Below are 14,836 nucleotides of genomic sequence, written 5' to 3' on the forward strand. Positions count from 1 at the left end.
CCCATTTTGCAGCTTTTCTTGAAATCTGGCAAGCGCCAGAAAGGGAAATAACTTCCATCCACCTTAATTTAAATCAATCAAATGTAGGTTTCTTTCTTAAAGGGAGGGATGTTTGCTCGCTCCTTTCCCCAGCTCCAAGAAGGGGGTGGGGGGCAGTTTCGTGCAGTTTCTTGGAGATGAGGTAATGAGTTCCAGATTTCAGGACTGAGTAGGGTGCGCGTTAAAACCACAAGGTTAGTCTGTGTCCCCATGTGAAGCTATTTCGGTTTTCTATTCCCCCGCCCCGCCCCCCAAAAGGACCCACTGGACTAACTCTGGAGGGTTCGCGAAGCTGTGCTGGGGCGACGGGGAGAGGTGGAGAAGCGAGGAGTAAGGGGACCCCGGGCGAGCGGGGGTGTCGCCCGCACGCGCTGCTCCCTCTCTCCGCGGGGCGCCGCTTTCCCCCACGGCTGGGGGACCGGCCCGAGCACCAGCACCCGGCCTCGGCGCCCCGGGCTAGTTAAAATACTTTTTTTCCCCAAAAAAGAACGCGATTCCTCGAATTTCCTCTGCTTTTCCAACTCCCGGAGGGCGCTCCCCTCCCCCGCTCCGGGGGGCGCGGGCTCCGCGGGGCGGCGGCCAGCCCGGCCCGCTCGCCCCGGAGTTGTTTACCAGCCCCGCCGACCGACCGGGTTTGTTCCAGCTCCCAGAGCCTGCCTCTATAATTAAACCCTTTTTTTAATTGTCGGGTTGAAACGTCATTTCGGGGACTTTCCAAGGGTGAGGGAGCCGAGGGGAGGGAGCGAACCTCCTTAACCCTTCGCTGACCCGGCGTCCACGCCGCGGCTGGCCGGGAACGGCGTCCAGCGGGGCCGAGGAGGGGCGGGGGGCCCGAGGACGGGACGTGCCCGGCAGGTGCCCGACGGTGGCGGGAACCGCGGCGAGCCGAGGCCCGGGCAGGAAGCCCGACGGGAGGCGCGCGCAGCCCTCCCCGCCTCCTCCGCCCGGCAGCCGCCCTCGGTTCCGCGCCCGCGCCGTGCGCAGAGGCCGCCCCGTCACCTGCGCCGCCGCTTCCGACTGGGAGGCGACGCGCCAGGTCCTCGGGCCCAGGCCCGGCTTCCGGGCCCTGCCTGCTCCCCTGAGGCCGGTCTCCTCGCGGGGAGGGCCCAGCCAGGTATTTTTGGCTTGGGGGTATTAGGTTTTGTCAAAGGAGGAAAGTGAAAGTCCTCGGAATTAGGGAAACGCGACGGATACATTCATTGACCAATCTGGACCCTGGCGCACCTAGAGGCAGGTGAGAGTGTGGGGCGCTGGGCTGCTGGCCGTGGACCGCTGAACCCTGGGCCTTTTCTCAAGGCGTCCTCAAGGCGTCCCACCCAGAGTCCCCTCCTCGCCATGGTTGCAGCGCAGGACCTGCCTTCGTAGAGCCCCGCGATGCTGCAGCTCCTCCCCGGCTCCAGGTCATTTACAAATCCCCCAAATTCTTCAGATTGCGCCCTGCCCTTCCCCCCAATCTCTGCTACCTAAAATCCTGGCACAGCCGAAACTTCCCTGGATTAGAGAGGAGGTAGGGCCAAGTGCTGCCGGGGAGGTGCCTGGTTTAGATTTAACTGTAGTGCTTGTGGAATGCAGATTCCTCAGCTTGGGCCCAGGCCCAGTGAATCAGACGCTTTGGGGTGGGGCGAGGAATGGGCATTTTAGTGAACTTTCTGTAGTGATTCAAGCACTAAGGTTTGAGAATCTGCGGTCCAGGAGTTTTAAAGTTGGGCCGCTCTAGATCCAAATCTTGGCTTTGAGATTTTTTCAAGACACTGACCAAAGCCTCAGTTTCCTTATCTCTAAAATAGGGATGATAATAATAGTCCTAAAATTGGCCAGTGAAGTGCCTCGTTTCATGCCTAGCTGAAATCTTTACGTGCCTAGCCATTGTATGTAAACTAAACCATTATTGGGGCCTCATAACACCACAAAAATTCTGGGGGGGTATTCATTTTGCAAAAGGATTCTTCAGTGTAGATGTCCATGAAATGGTCAGCTGACTAATCGGTATCACTTTCTGGTCCCACCCCCAGCCCTGGATAAGGCAGACCCGGAGGCAGCCTCCCATAACAAAAAGATTTTTCTGGTCCAAAATGTCAGTAGTACTAAGATTGAGAGACACTATTTTAGGGGTCCTTTCCAACTCCAAGCTTCCTGCATACTTACTTAGGCTCCATCCCCACTCTCCTTCAAACCTTCCTCCATTTGGCAGTCCGAGTGATCTTTTACAAAACCTAGATCTGATTTCGTTTTACAATTTCCTAAAACCCTTGGCTACCCAATCCCTCTTAGAATAAAAACCAAACTCTTAGCCCAGCAAAATCTCACTCATTTACTGCTCTAGCCTCCTCCTCTTCCCCACCACTGCCTCTCCCACCCACCCCCACCCCCACCCTCACCCCCACCCCCCAGGGCACTTCTGTGCTCTAGTCAATTTCAGATGAAAATAAACAGTCCTTCCTCCTGCCCCAGGGCCTTGACCTGTGCTATTTCTCCTGTCTGAATTGAGCTTCCTTTGGCCCAAAAAAATTCTAAGTCATCCTTTAGAAACCAGCTCAGGCATCACTTCCCCAGCCATTCTTGGTGCCCCTCTCCCCCCATCAAGGCAAGGTGTCAGCCTTCTCTCTTATGTTCTCATGGAATGCTTATTTCCTTCAAAGTAGTTATTTCAGTTTGTGAGTATACATTCATTCCTATAAACTTTTTTACTCTTTAATTTAACACAATAAAATTTACCTTTATTTGGCATATAGTTCTATGAATTTCAACATGTGAATAGATTCATGTAACTACCACCATGATCATCGGGAAACAGAACCGTTCCATCACCCCCTCGTAGTCACATCCTCCCCCATCCCTTACTCTGACAACCAGTGGTCTGTTCTCTATACTATAATTTTGTCTTTTCCAGAATGCCATATAAATGGGATCATATAGTTTGTATGATTTCACATAGCATAGTGCCTTTGAGATTTACCCATGTTGTTGCATGTATTAATAGTTCATTCCTTTTAATTGAAGAATAATATTTCATTGTATGTGTGTGTATGCCACCAGTTGTTTTATCCATTCACCTGTTGGAGCATATTGGATTATTTCCAGTTTGGGGCCATATAGAATAGAGCTGCAATAAACATTTGTGTACAGATTTTTGTGGGAATATAAATTCTTAATTCTCTAGGGTAAATAACTAGGAGTAGAATTGCTGGGTCATATGGTAAAAGCATATTGAAATTTATAGAAAACTGCTAAATCTGTTTGAGAGTAGATATACCATTTTGCATCTCCAACAGCAATATCAGAGTTTCCAGTTGCTCCACATACTTACCTGCACTTATAATTATGTTTTTTATTTTAGTTGCTCTAATAGGTGTGTAGTGGTATCTTGGGTTTTAATTTGCATTTTTCTAGTGGGTAATGATGTTGAACATCTTTTAATATGCTCGTTTGCCACCTGTATGTCCTCTGGTGAAATGTCTGTTCCAGTCTTTTGCCCATTTTTTAATTGGTTGGTTGTTTTCTTACTGTTGAGTTTTAAGAGTTCTTTATATATTCTGGATACAGTTACATTGTCAAAATGTGACTCGCAAATATTTTTTCCAGTTTGTATCTTATCTTTTCATTCTCTCAACTAAGTATGTTCACAGAGCAAAAGTTTTTAATTTTGATGAAGTCTAATTTATCAGTTTTATCTTTTCTGCATCTTGCTTTTGGTGTCAGGTCTAAGGACTCTTTGCCTAACCCTAGGTCATTAAGATTTTTTGTTTTCTTCTACAAGTTTTATAGTTCATGTTTTACACTAACATCTATGATCCATTTGAAGTTAGTGGTGTTTTTGTTTGTTTGCTTGTTTGTTTTTGTAAGATGTGAGATTTAGGTTGAGGTTCATTTTTTTTTTTTTTTTTTTGGCCTGTGGATGTCCAATCCCAACACTGTTTTTTGGAACAACTATCATTTTTCTTTTTTCCTCACCCAAGGATATTTTCCTTTGCTTTTCAGAGAGAGTGGAAGGGAGGGAAAGAGAGAGAGAAACATCGATGGAAGAGAGACATATCAATTGGTTGCCTCCCGCACGTGCCCCAGCTGGGCCCAGGGATCGATCCTGCAACCAAGGTACATGCCCTTGACCAGAATCGAACCCAAGACCCTTCAGTCTACGGGCCGACGCTCTAACCACTGAGCAAGACTGGCCAGGGCTGTCATTTTTCCACTGAATTGCTTTTGCACCTATTCAAAAGTCAGTTGGCCTTATTGGAATGGGTCTCTTCTGTTCCGTTGATCTGTGTGTCCTTTCCTTTGCCAATACCACACCATCTTGATTACTGTAGCTTTATAATAAGTCTTAAAATCAGGTGGTACAATTCCTCTGGCTTTATTCTTAATTTTCAAAATTGTCTTAGTTCTTCCACTTCCATTGCCTTTTCATATAAGTTTCAGAACCAGCTTGTCTGTATCTAAAAAAAAAAATCATAATGGGTTTTTATTAGAATTGCATTAAGTCTGTAGATCAATTCAAGAAGAAATGGCATCTTCACAATGTTGAGTCTTTAATCCATGAACATGGCATGTCTATTTATTTAGGTCTTCTTTCATTTCTTTAATCGGTGTTTTATAGTTTTTAGCATACAGATACTATATACGTTTTGTTATTTTTATACCTAACATTTCTTTTTGGGGGGGTGGCTATTGTAATTTTTTAAATTTCAGTTTCCAATTTCTCATTACTAGTTTATAGAAAAACAGTTAATTTTTGTCTATTGACCTTATATCCTATAATCTTACAAAGTCACTTTAGTTATAAGAAGGTTTCTGGGTAGATTCCTTGAGTTCTGTTTTTACGTATTTGCATTTCTTTTTTTAACAGACAATTATCTGCAAATAGGAATAGTTTGATTTCTTTCTTTAAGTATTACACATCATATTACACGTCATATTTCTTTTTCTTCCCTGTTTAGGTCTTCCAATGTGATGGTGAATGGGCATGGTGAAATGAACACTCTCACCTTGATTGCAGTCTTAGGAGAAAGCAGTCTTTCACTAGTAAGTATGGTATGAGTTGCCAGATTTTTGTAATCATTTAACTTTTTGACATAGCCCTTCCCACCAAGGATGTATGCTCCAAGAACAGGCTGACTCTACCCTCAACTCAACCCCCAGGGCCTGGCACAGTGCCTAGCACATAGTAGGCCCTCAATAAGTAATTCTCTACTTTGGTAACTTAGCCATAACCACTATTCTGTGTGACGGACAACAGAGAAACTTAGCTGAACATGCACATATATCACGAAAAATAACCTCAGAATAAATACTCCAGTGGACCCAACTAGGCAGTGGCCCCATGGAGTTGACAACTTTAAGCTGTCGAGCATCTATGGATCAGCTTTCTAGCAAACCATCCTGCGTCAGAGCGTTTACGAGAAATAGATGACTGCACAGTAAAATAATTATTTTAGATTGAGAGCATTCCATTCCCAAAGGGAATTTAAACAAAAAGCTCTCAGCTCTGAAAAACAGGGGCTTTCAGGGTAAAGAGTCCCACTGCTCTGAAATCTTAGGCCCTCAGACGGGTGGGGTTGTTTCGCTAAATTTATTTCAGCCACTTATAGAAACAGAAGGGGGCGGCTGCTTGCACACCAGCCCTGGCTCTGGGGTATTAATATCTGCCAGGTCAGGCTTTTATTTGGGTTTTGTTTTACCTTTTGGGGGTGGGGAGGCAGGCAACAGGAATATCTGGCAGCTGCATGGCTTGAGCTGTGGTTTTTCACCTTTCTCCCTGCACGCTCCCCCCAAGGCCACATCCAGCCCACTCCTCCCCTGCCTCACCACCGATGGCTCTCTACCCACCAAATGCCACGCACTGGGCCAGGGCGCGCTCTACAAGTCTCACGCAGGCACCTTTGACACCAGATTTTCTCCCAGTCCCAGAAGGGGTCTGAGCATGAAGAGAGAGAGAGAGAAGCTGAGATTTAGATTGCATCTGTTTTCTTTCTGGCACAAGTGTGGGTATAGGGATACTGGAGCCTTTGTCCCCGCCGGCCCCCACCAGAACCCCCTCCCAGATGCCACACCTCCACCCCCAGTGGCTCTGCTACTTGAGTTTTGGGGTTGTTGGATATGAAATCCCCGTGTTCCCTTTCCTCGGCCACCCCAAATCACTGAACACACCTTCTTCTTAATGCCTGATACCTGAACGGTCTCTTCTGTCACACCCACCCCTGTCCCCTATGGAGAAAAACGAGTTAAATGAAACCACCATGTTGTTTTTTAAAAACCCCTTCTTGTGCTGAATTTGCAGTGCTTTGTGGAGCACAGGTTATTTACCTCCCACAGATGTGGGGAAAACTGAGGCACAGGAGGGGAGCTGACAGCAAGTGACTGGCCCTCACTGCAGGTAGGCGAGATCAGTATCCACTGGCTGGCTCTAGGAGGCGCCTGCTGAACCCAAAAGGACCAGAGAGAGAGGACTCTGTGCCTGGGAGCTTGCTGCTATGTGGCCATGTATGAGAGCAGGAAGAGCAGACACACACAAAAGCTCAAAAATCTGCTGGGCGTAAGCCTTGAATAATTACATAAGAATATGGGGAAATGCCTCGCACAGTGCCCAGCCCATGGGACTCTAACAAATGCTGGTTTGGTTCCTTGGCAAACTCCTGCTTCATGGGTCACCAAGAAAGACGAGGGAAGCAGCATCTGTCCTCTCCACTCCCCAGATCCCGGGGACACTGCACAGGGCCTGGAGGAAAGACGGCCCAGGGAAGGCACTGGGGAGAGGCCCAGTGTGAAGAATCTCCAGGGGGTTCTTGCTCCAGACTGGGGGGTCTGCTTCAGCCTTAATCAAGGGTGTAGCACATACTTGTAAACTGTAAAGTACTCACAAGTAAACTAAGTTCCTATTTTGTCCCAGCACCAGCCACTTTGCTTTGGAATGACCCCCCTGCCCAGACTGGAGCAGACCCCACCTTGGGGAGCTGTTCCTTTGAGAAGCAGGACCCACCTCCCCAGCCAGAGCAGGGATCAGACAGCTCTTGGAGGGTCGCCACGTAGGCAGCCGGTGGAGGAGGGAGGAGGGATCTTTGCCACAGCCCTGTGACTTCTTTAGATCTGAGTTTCTCCCGCCAACTGCACCCTCCACCCCAGGGGGACAGCAGGCCCCAAACCAGGGCCTGCCCTTGTCTGACCAAAGGCAACCAGATCTGCTGCAGCTGTTCAGTGAGAGAACAAGCTCTCCCAGAGACCAGGGAAGCAGCTGGAGAAAGATTCCTGCCAGCCCGGGGGTGTAAATATTTATATAACGTGGTGCGTGGGAAGTGGGAAGGCAGAGGGAGGTGACAGGAACCAGGCAGCACCCAGACCACAGGTTGACGGAGCCTGTGCTTTGGCCTCAGGTGGGAAGGGCAAGAGGTGGCTGGGATCCTAATCTCTACCTGAATTCCTACATCTAAGAGGCTGGGTCCTTACCTCCAGCTCTCCTGGTAGAGTTAAGGGAAAAACTCAGGAAAAAAAGTGCATCACCAGTCCCCTAAACAGTCTTCCTGTCTAGGATAGACCTTGAACCAGACACCCAAACCCACAGCGCCCAGGACTAGGGGCCTGGGGGCTCCTGAGTCTTACGGTCCTAGGCTCTTAAAGAATATTGGATTCTAAGAGTTGGACTCTAGGGTTGAAGGCTTAAAGTAAATTATGAGCAGAATATTAAATAAAAGCAAAGATTTCTCTCAAGCCTCTGTATAGTCAATAGTACTTTTCTGAAGTGGCAGAGACATTGTGCATTGATGAAGATGAGGAGAAGGAAGGGATGGGACCTGGCAAGAGAGCAATGTGTGAAGAAGGCGAGGGGGCCCCTCATGGGACCTCCAGGGAAGCATGTGGTCACTGTCATCCCGGGCCTGGGAAAAGACAACAGCCTGATGGGTGTCCACCGGGTGCTCTTGGGCCCCTCTACCCCAGGACGCAGCTCAGTTCCATGTGTGGCCTGGGCAGAGCATTGGCACATCTGCCCTCAGCTGGGCCTGCTCAGGACTCAGCCAGCGCCCAGTGGCATTGACACCCCAGGGTGGGAAGCAAGCCTGGGCCTGGGGCGACAGCCAGATGGACTCCAGTCGATTTGCCTCAGACAGCTGGGGAGCAGAGCCAGGGCACTCCTCACCCCCTCCCCACCACTCCAGACAAGGAGGGGTGCGGCTGCAACTTCTAGGATTTCTCTGCCACCACGCCCATTGAGAAGTGCCACCTGCTTCTATCAGTACCAGGGCTGACCCTCAGGACTCCCACAGGTGGGGTTTGCGGTGCTCCCCAGTGGCCAAGAACTTTTAAGGTACCTCACAATTACCAGTCTCTTCTCGCATTCTCCCTGTGTCCTGAAAATGCCAACTGGCCAGAGGTGGGGGCCATTGGAAGGAAGGACCTTGTGCTGGAAAACTGCCTCTGTCTCCCCAGACACTCCAGATGCCCAGGCCAACTTCAGCCAGGGAACGAGGATCAAAGGATACCCAGGCTCCCCAAAAAGGCAGACCCTATGCAGCAAATCATCCCACCCACAGCACAGAGCTTTACAGGTGATACATGCCCAGGGGGTACACCTCCCCTGAGCCCCAGCCTTTCTGGGTGGAACCCGGTGAATCCCCCACCCGTACACCCAGAGAAGGGTGGGTTCCATGAGCAATGGGGTGCAGGCCCACACAACGTGGAGGAAACACCATCTGCCCCCAGCCCTCAGCCGGGGCCTGGCAGCCAGTGTCAGCCCTCACCAGGGAGCCCCTCTCCAGAAGGAAGCTCCTCTTCCAAGGACACCGGGGCTGGGGGAGTCTATTCAGATACCCAGGTCCTCTTCTGCCACCGTGGCCCTGCCTGCCGGCTGTGGCCTCCTCCGTGCCAGCACTGCTTAAACAGATGAACAAGAATAAAAGCCTGTGTGGCCCAAGGAAGTCTTTAGGGGAAAGAATTGAAGCTGAAGGAAAGGGGCGGGGGGGACTATAAGAAATAGGAGAGGAGAGAAATTCAGGAAACAGACAAAATAAACCATCCGGGAATCCAGATGTGAAACAAGGAAAGCCAAAAGAAAAGAAAAATTATGCTAAGAAGGCAGAGTAGGGTGGAGAGGGAAATTGAGAATGAAAAAGAAGAGGGGAGTTATAAATATTCTGCAAAGAGAGAAGACTGTGAAAGCAAACAACATCAGAAAAATAAAAAATAAAGCGAGGCCCAGGAGAGAAGAAGAGGCGCAGTGAACTTAAAACAAACTGCTTTGACCCTCAACCGACCACACTTATTAGTTCTGAGTCTTCCTGCTTTTTGTGGGTTTCAGACTCTTCTGAACACTGAGCAAGGGCGACCCCAGGAAAGCAAGCTGTCCACCTTGCTCTTGTTTTTCCTGCAATTCTCCCAACTTACCCCAGCTGTTGGTATTTTGCAGAATGAGGGCTGATCTTCCTGGGGCAAGGCCAAAAACCATATCAGGTCACCCCAGTTTGTGGCTTCCACCACGGTGCCCTCCAGAGGGCTCGCTGGAGACCCTGAGCGGGCAGAAGCTTTAGGTGTAACGGAGCCGTTTTACTGGCTTTGCTTCGCCCAGAGAGGGGCTTATTCAGCCACCTCTGTGGACCAGGACTAAACCAACCCACAGATGCACCCTCCTGGAACAGCAGGGAATCCTGGGAGCCTGGCATGCCCAACTCTGCAAATCCCGAGGTGTCCCAGCAAGTGCTACTTTTGGAAACAATTTAGATGATTTACATTAATTTCCCCCGCATTGCCAAGGAGACCTAAAGATAGCCACAGCTTTCCCGTTGCTGTAATTGGGTAACAGTTACTTTAAGTTCACTTTGTGTCCATAAACTCCGTGAGCACTTAAGGGCTGTTTCCTTTCCCTTTGTCAGCTTGGCCTCTCAGCCTCCCGTTGCCTCTCTTTCTGTGAATTGGCCAACGCCCCTCTTCTCTGTGTGTGTTTGGGCTTCTCCATGCCCCTTAATCAAACCCACCTCTGCCCACTCTTCTGTTTCTTCAGGGCAGCAGGAGTTGGGAGAAAGCTGAAGCAAACCAAGGCAAAATCGAGAAACAAAGGCAGCAAAAATGCAAGTGAGTTTGATTTAGTGCCCAGCTTTGGCAATGCTCAGGCCGTCTGCAGTGGGCAAAGTGGGCTCCTAATGGGCAGGAGTCTGAGCCTCACCAAACCACCTAAAACTGCTCCTCCAAGGTTCAGCCAAGGGGAAGCCACTAGAGCTGAACTTGACTGGGACAAAGAAAATGGTGCCCATGCCAGCCTTTCTCCCTCGAAGAATTGTTAAGTACTTGACCCTGATTCTATAAGTCACATTTTTCTTTTATCAAAAACAGAGGTGAAAAAATACACAGAAGGGATACTGTCTAGGTTGTGGCCTTAGATACTCAACCCAGTTTCTTCCCATCCCTCCTAACCTTCAAACCTGTCCCGGTCGTATAATCTATGACTCAAACTATTATTTAACCATGAAAAAAGACAAACCAGGAAATTAAAGGCTGAATTGCCTAAAAATTTATTCCATTCAACTGAGCTAATCTCCTAATAAGGGTGTGTATAATAGTATGTCATACTATGTCTGTTCTGGAAGATGTGAACGTGGCAGGGAAAAGCGCATTGTGACTGCAGATCCCAACTTGTCAAGATTTGTCCTCAAAGGGGTGTCTGGTCCTTGGCCAAGCTACGTAGCAGTTCGCTAAACCAGTCTCAACATTTGGGAACCCGTGTGTTGCAATGGAGAGCACCCAGTGTTCAGCTGACCACATCCCAGTCCTGGCCCTGCCACCTCCGAGGCAAGCAAGGTACTGACCTCCCTGCCCTCCCTTAGTCTCCTCCACTGGGAAGCGGCAGTGACAGCCTTACCGGCATCCTGGGGCTGCTGTAGGACGGATGAGCAAAGCACTTGGCACGCATTGGCCCCCTCCCTAAAAGCACCCCTTGTCAACTGTTGCTAGATGTTAAACAGTGAATTGGCAAGACCAGGAAGGTTGGAGGCCCTACAAAGTGGGGTTCCACGGAGTCCCTGGAACACAGTCAAGTATCCTGAGCAAGAGAGAAAGAAGAGGGTCCCAGAGGAGGCCAGGCAGCTGGCGGGTGGAGCGCTGCGCAGAAGGCCAAGGCTGGCCACTCACAGCCGGGACACCCGCGTGGGTGGGAGAGCGCGGGGGGCTGCCCTGCAGTCCTTCCGCGTGAGCTCAGTGGGGCTGCAGCCGCGCCCTGCGCGGTCATCCCGCCGTGAGACTCGGCCCGACCGGCGCCCCCGAGTGCGCGGCTCTGCCCCGGCCCAGAGCTTATTGGCCTCAGAGACTTCACAACCGGGCGTTTCTGCCCCAATCCAGACATCAGCCCATGGAGGAGCGAGGTGGTCAGGACGTGACCGAATGCTGAGAAATTCTTATTTCAGAGCTGGGCTTGTTTTCCCCTTAAGTCTAAAGGGAAAGAGTTTTTTAAATGTTCTGGAAATGTGAGCACCAACTGACTCTTGATGAGATTTAGGGGGTCTTGTTAATTTTTAGGTGCAACAGGACAACGTGGTAAAGTTTAACGAGTCTGGTGTTTTTTAAGATTCATGCTGAAATACTGGTAATGATAGGACCTGGTATATGGAATTTACTTCATACTTATCTGAGAGGTAGGGAGGCAGATGGTGATCTAAGTGGGCGAGCACGGCAGGATTTGGTGATGTTGGTGATGGTATAATTGGTATAATAGGCTTCCTCATACTACTCCGTCTCCTTCTGTGTGTGTTTGGTATTTTCCATACTAAAATGTTTTAAGCTGAAAGAATTTTAACCTAGGGATTCTGGTCTTATTGGTTCTTTTTTTTTTTTTTAATACTCACCTGAGGATATGCTCTCAGTGATTTTTGAGAGAGAGGGGAAGGGAGAGAGAGAGGATCAGTGTGAGAGAGAAACATCGGGAGGTCGCCTCCCATATGCACCCTCGCTGGGAATTAAACCCCCAACCTTTTGGTGCACAGGACAGTGCTCCGACCAGCTGAGCCACACTGGCCAGGGCTTACTGGTTCTTGCAATATGGTATTTACTTTCTAAGGACATGTGCTCTTGGACACGTGATGAGGCTGTGGGGGGAGATCCTCCAGGCACCAGGGAGGGCTGGAGAACGGGCAGGGAGACACACACACACACACACACACACACACACACACACACACGTCATGCTGAGGACCAGGAGCGGTGCCCTGCCCCTCAGGGCCTCTCAGGCTGCGGAAAAACATTCAACGGGCCTGGTGTCCACTTTGACTGCTTTTAAACTCAGTAAAAGTGATTTTTAAATTGGTCTCAATGTATTTTAAACCACAGTGAGTTGCTTTCCCCCCAGCAAAGTGGGCAGGCTACTCAACCTTTCTAAATTCACTTTTCTCCACTGGAAGATGGGTGATCACCTGGGCCCCATTTTCTAGGGTGATGGAAAAGGAGATGAATGTACATACGGTGCCTTGGTGCTGATAAAGGGCGGGTCTGGTTGGAGGGGTTTTGGCAAATGTCGGCCCTTAGCCTCTGAGGACCACAGTGGAGCCACCCAATCTCCGGCGCTCTGTCTAAATTGTAGATGCTGCACTTAAACATCTAAATTAAACAAAAGTCAAGGCACGCATCCTCTGAGATATCTTTGATCCAGGCCCCTTACTGGATGTCAGCCCTCTCAGGTGTCACAGAGAGGTCGCTGCTGATGCCTCCCTTCCCAGAGGAGCCACCCTGCTCTGGGAAGAACAGGCCACTTGGGACGGAGCCCCCACTGCTTTCTCTCCGGCTGAAGAATGAATTGGAAAATGAGAGACAGGGCACAGCTCCCTCTGGGCCATGGCTTTGAATGGTGAAATACATTTCGAGAAAGCAGACTTCAGAAGATCTCTTACCCCAAGATGGAGCCAGGGGGGTGCAGGGTACACAGACCAAGAGCAGGCCCTGTGCTCAGGAGCACGCTCCACGGCGACCTTCTCTGGAGCCTTCCCCAGCTAAACCTGGGGCAAGCGGTGATGAAGGCGGCCAGACAGCAGGGGGCAGCACAGCACACCCTCCCCGTCCCGGGGACCCACGAATGGCTGGGCAAGGCACCCGGACCTGGCCAGAGGCACTTTTCTAAGGACAAATAGAAGTAGCTGTGGCGCGCAGAGGGAGGAATCCCGGGACAGGCAGGTGTCCTCCACAGCCCATCCTGAGTCTTTGCCACTTGCCCCAGGCAACTGGTTACTGGCTTCCTGTGAGACAAGTTTCAGCCAGAAGAGGGTGTTTGTGACTTCAGGTGAGAAACCCACAGGCTGCGGAGGAGGGGATGTAAGCAGAAGGTAGTCCAGTTGCTTGTGGCTGCCCAGCCTCCTGCCGAGCCACGCGGGTCTGTGCCATCACAACCCGCTCCACACCCAGCCTCTCCTCCACTCCGCTGCCCGCCGAGCCTCTGCACGTTCTCTGTACCTTCTCCCCTGGGAAGAAACTGAAGGGAGGAAGGAGCACCCAAGACAAAGTTCCAATGTTCTCAAAACATTCTTGGGCTTCGGGACCTTTGAAATGCATTCCTGGGATTGTTCTAAACTCCCAAAAGCCCCCTGGCTCCAGAGAAGAGACCTAGAGTTCAGGGGCTAAGGGCATAGGCTTTGGAGCCACAATGCCTGAGTTCAAATCCCAGCTCTGCTATTGACCAGCCCTGTAACAACGTGCAAGGTACTTACCCCTCTGTGCCTCAGTTTCCTCCTCTGTACTGTGAGGAGGACAGTGGTTCTATAGGGCAGAGCTGTTGCTTACAACTGTGACTGGCAGGTAGAAAGCCCTCAATAAATATTAGCAAGGTTTCTTCCTCAGCTCAGTGGGGGGGTGCTACTAATGAGCCCAGAGGTCCTGGGAGAAATAACTGCACTAAAGGAAGTATAAAGTGTCGTAGACAGTGGCTGCTCTCAACACAGACCAAAAACCCCCAAAATGTGTGCTTCTTTCCATCAAAACACAGCAGCTCCTGTAAACCACCAGCTATGGAGGCTGCATGGAGCAGAGGCCCTGAATCTGGACTAGGAATGAGTTTACTCAGTGCTTTCCTGGAGGGGAGGGCTGGAGAGGGAAAGCGATAGGGGTGCAGCCCTCCTGTGCCCAGTTTGGGTTTTGTGCGGGACAAGCAGAAGACATGGCTCAAATCCAAGCTGAGTTTACTGAAGGCATTGAGTGGGTCAGAGGCTGGAAGGCAGGCTGGCTGCCCTGTGAGGCCAGGCCCACGCGGGCAGGCCGAGGAGAGCTGGCCTTGCAGAGGCCAGGCCTGCACCGGAGGATCCAGGAGCCTGCCAGCCTCACAGCAGGGTTGGGCTTTGCTGAGACAGGGAGGAAAGAGTTAAGCCCACTCTGGGCTCTGGAGGAGGGCTCTGCTGCTATAAACAGTGGGCCAAGGGAGGGAGGGAGCTGACACAGGATGTGGCCGGGGCTCGAGCTGTCTGATTATTAACTTCACTTTTATTTGGAGGGGGATTCGATTCTCTGTTTTACTTCCCATCAAGGAAGTGAAAGCCCAGGTCTCAGAGGGGCCTGGTTTCAAATTGTTTTGTCACAGCTCATTTATTTTTCCTCTTAAATAAATAAACAAAACCACCTCTTTGTTTTCTCCTTAATGAGCGTTCAGCAAATCATCTGCGGGTGAGGCATAAAAGGGGCTTTCTGGAGTCCTTCACCGGGCACTTTAGACTTACACCAAAGGAAAGGGGGACCCTTCCGGTAGCTTCCCCCTTCTCCAGGATTCTCAAGGCACTTGCTTTCCTGCCTCCTCACAAGATCTCAGCCTAAAATCATAACCTCAAGCGCAGTGTAGACTTTCCTAGGCTGG

General features: G+C 50.3%; 1 long non-coding RNA gene across 1 annotated transcript; it reads left to right on the forward strand.

Moving 5' to 3' along the window:
- The first annotated feature begins 1,027 nt into the window (after nucleotides 1-1,027).
- Nucleotides 1,028-14,579, forward strand: LOC308561774. The gene is made up of 4 exons (XR_013999554.1): nucleotides 1,028-1,273; nucleotides 4,974-5,058; nucleotides 8,455-8,573; nucleotides 10,022-14,579. It is a non-coding gene; the product is annotated as an uncharacterized lncRNA (long non-coding RNA).
- Nucleotides 14,580-14,836: the final 257 nt, after the last annotated feature.

The sequence above is a fragment of the Miniopterus schreibersii genome (assembly GCF_964146895.1).
Source record: "Miniopterus schreibersii genome assembly, chromosome: 1".
Classification (NCBI taxonomy): Eukaryota; Metazoa; Chordata; class Mammalia; order Chiroptera; family Miniopteridae; genus Miniopterus; species Miniopterus schreibersii.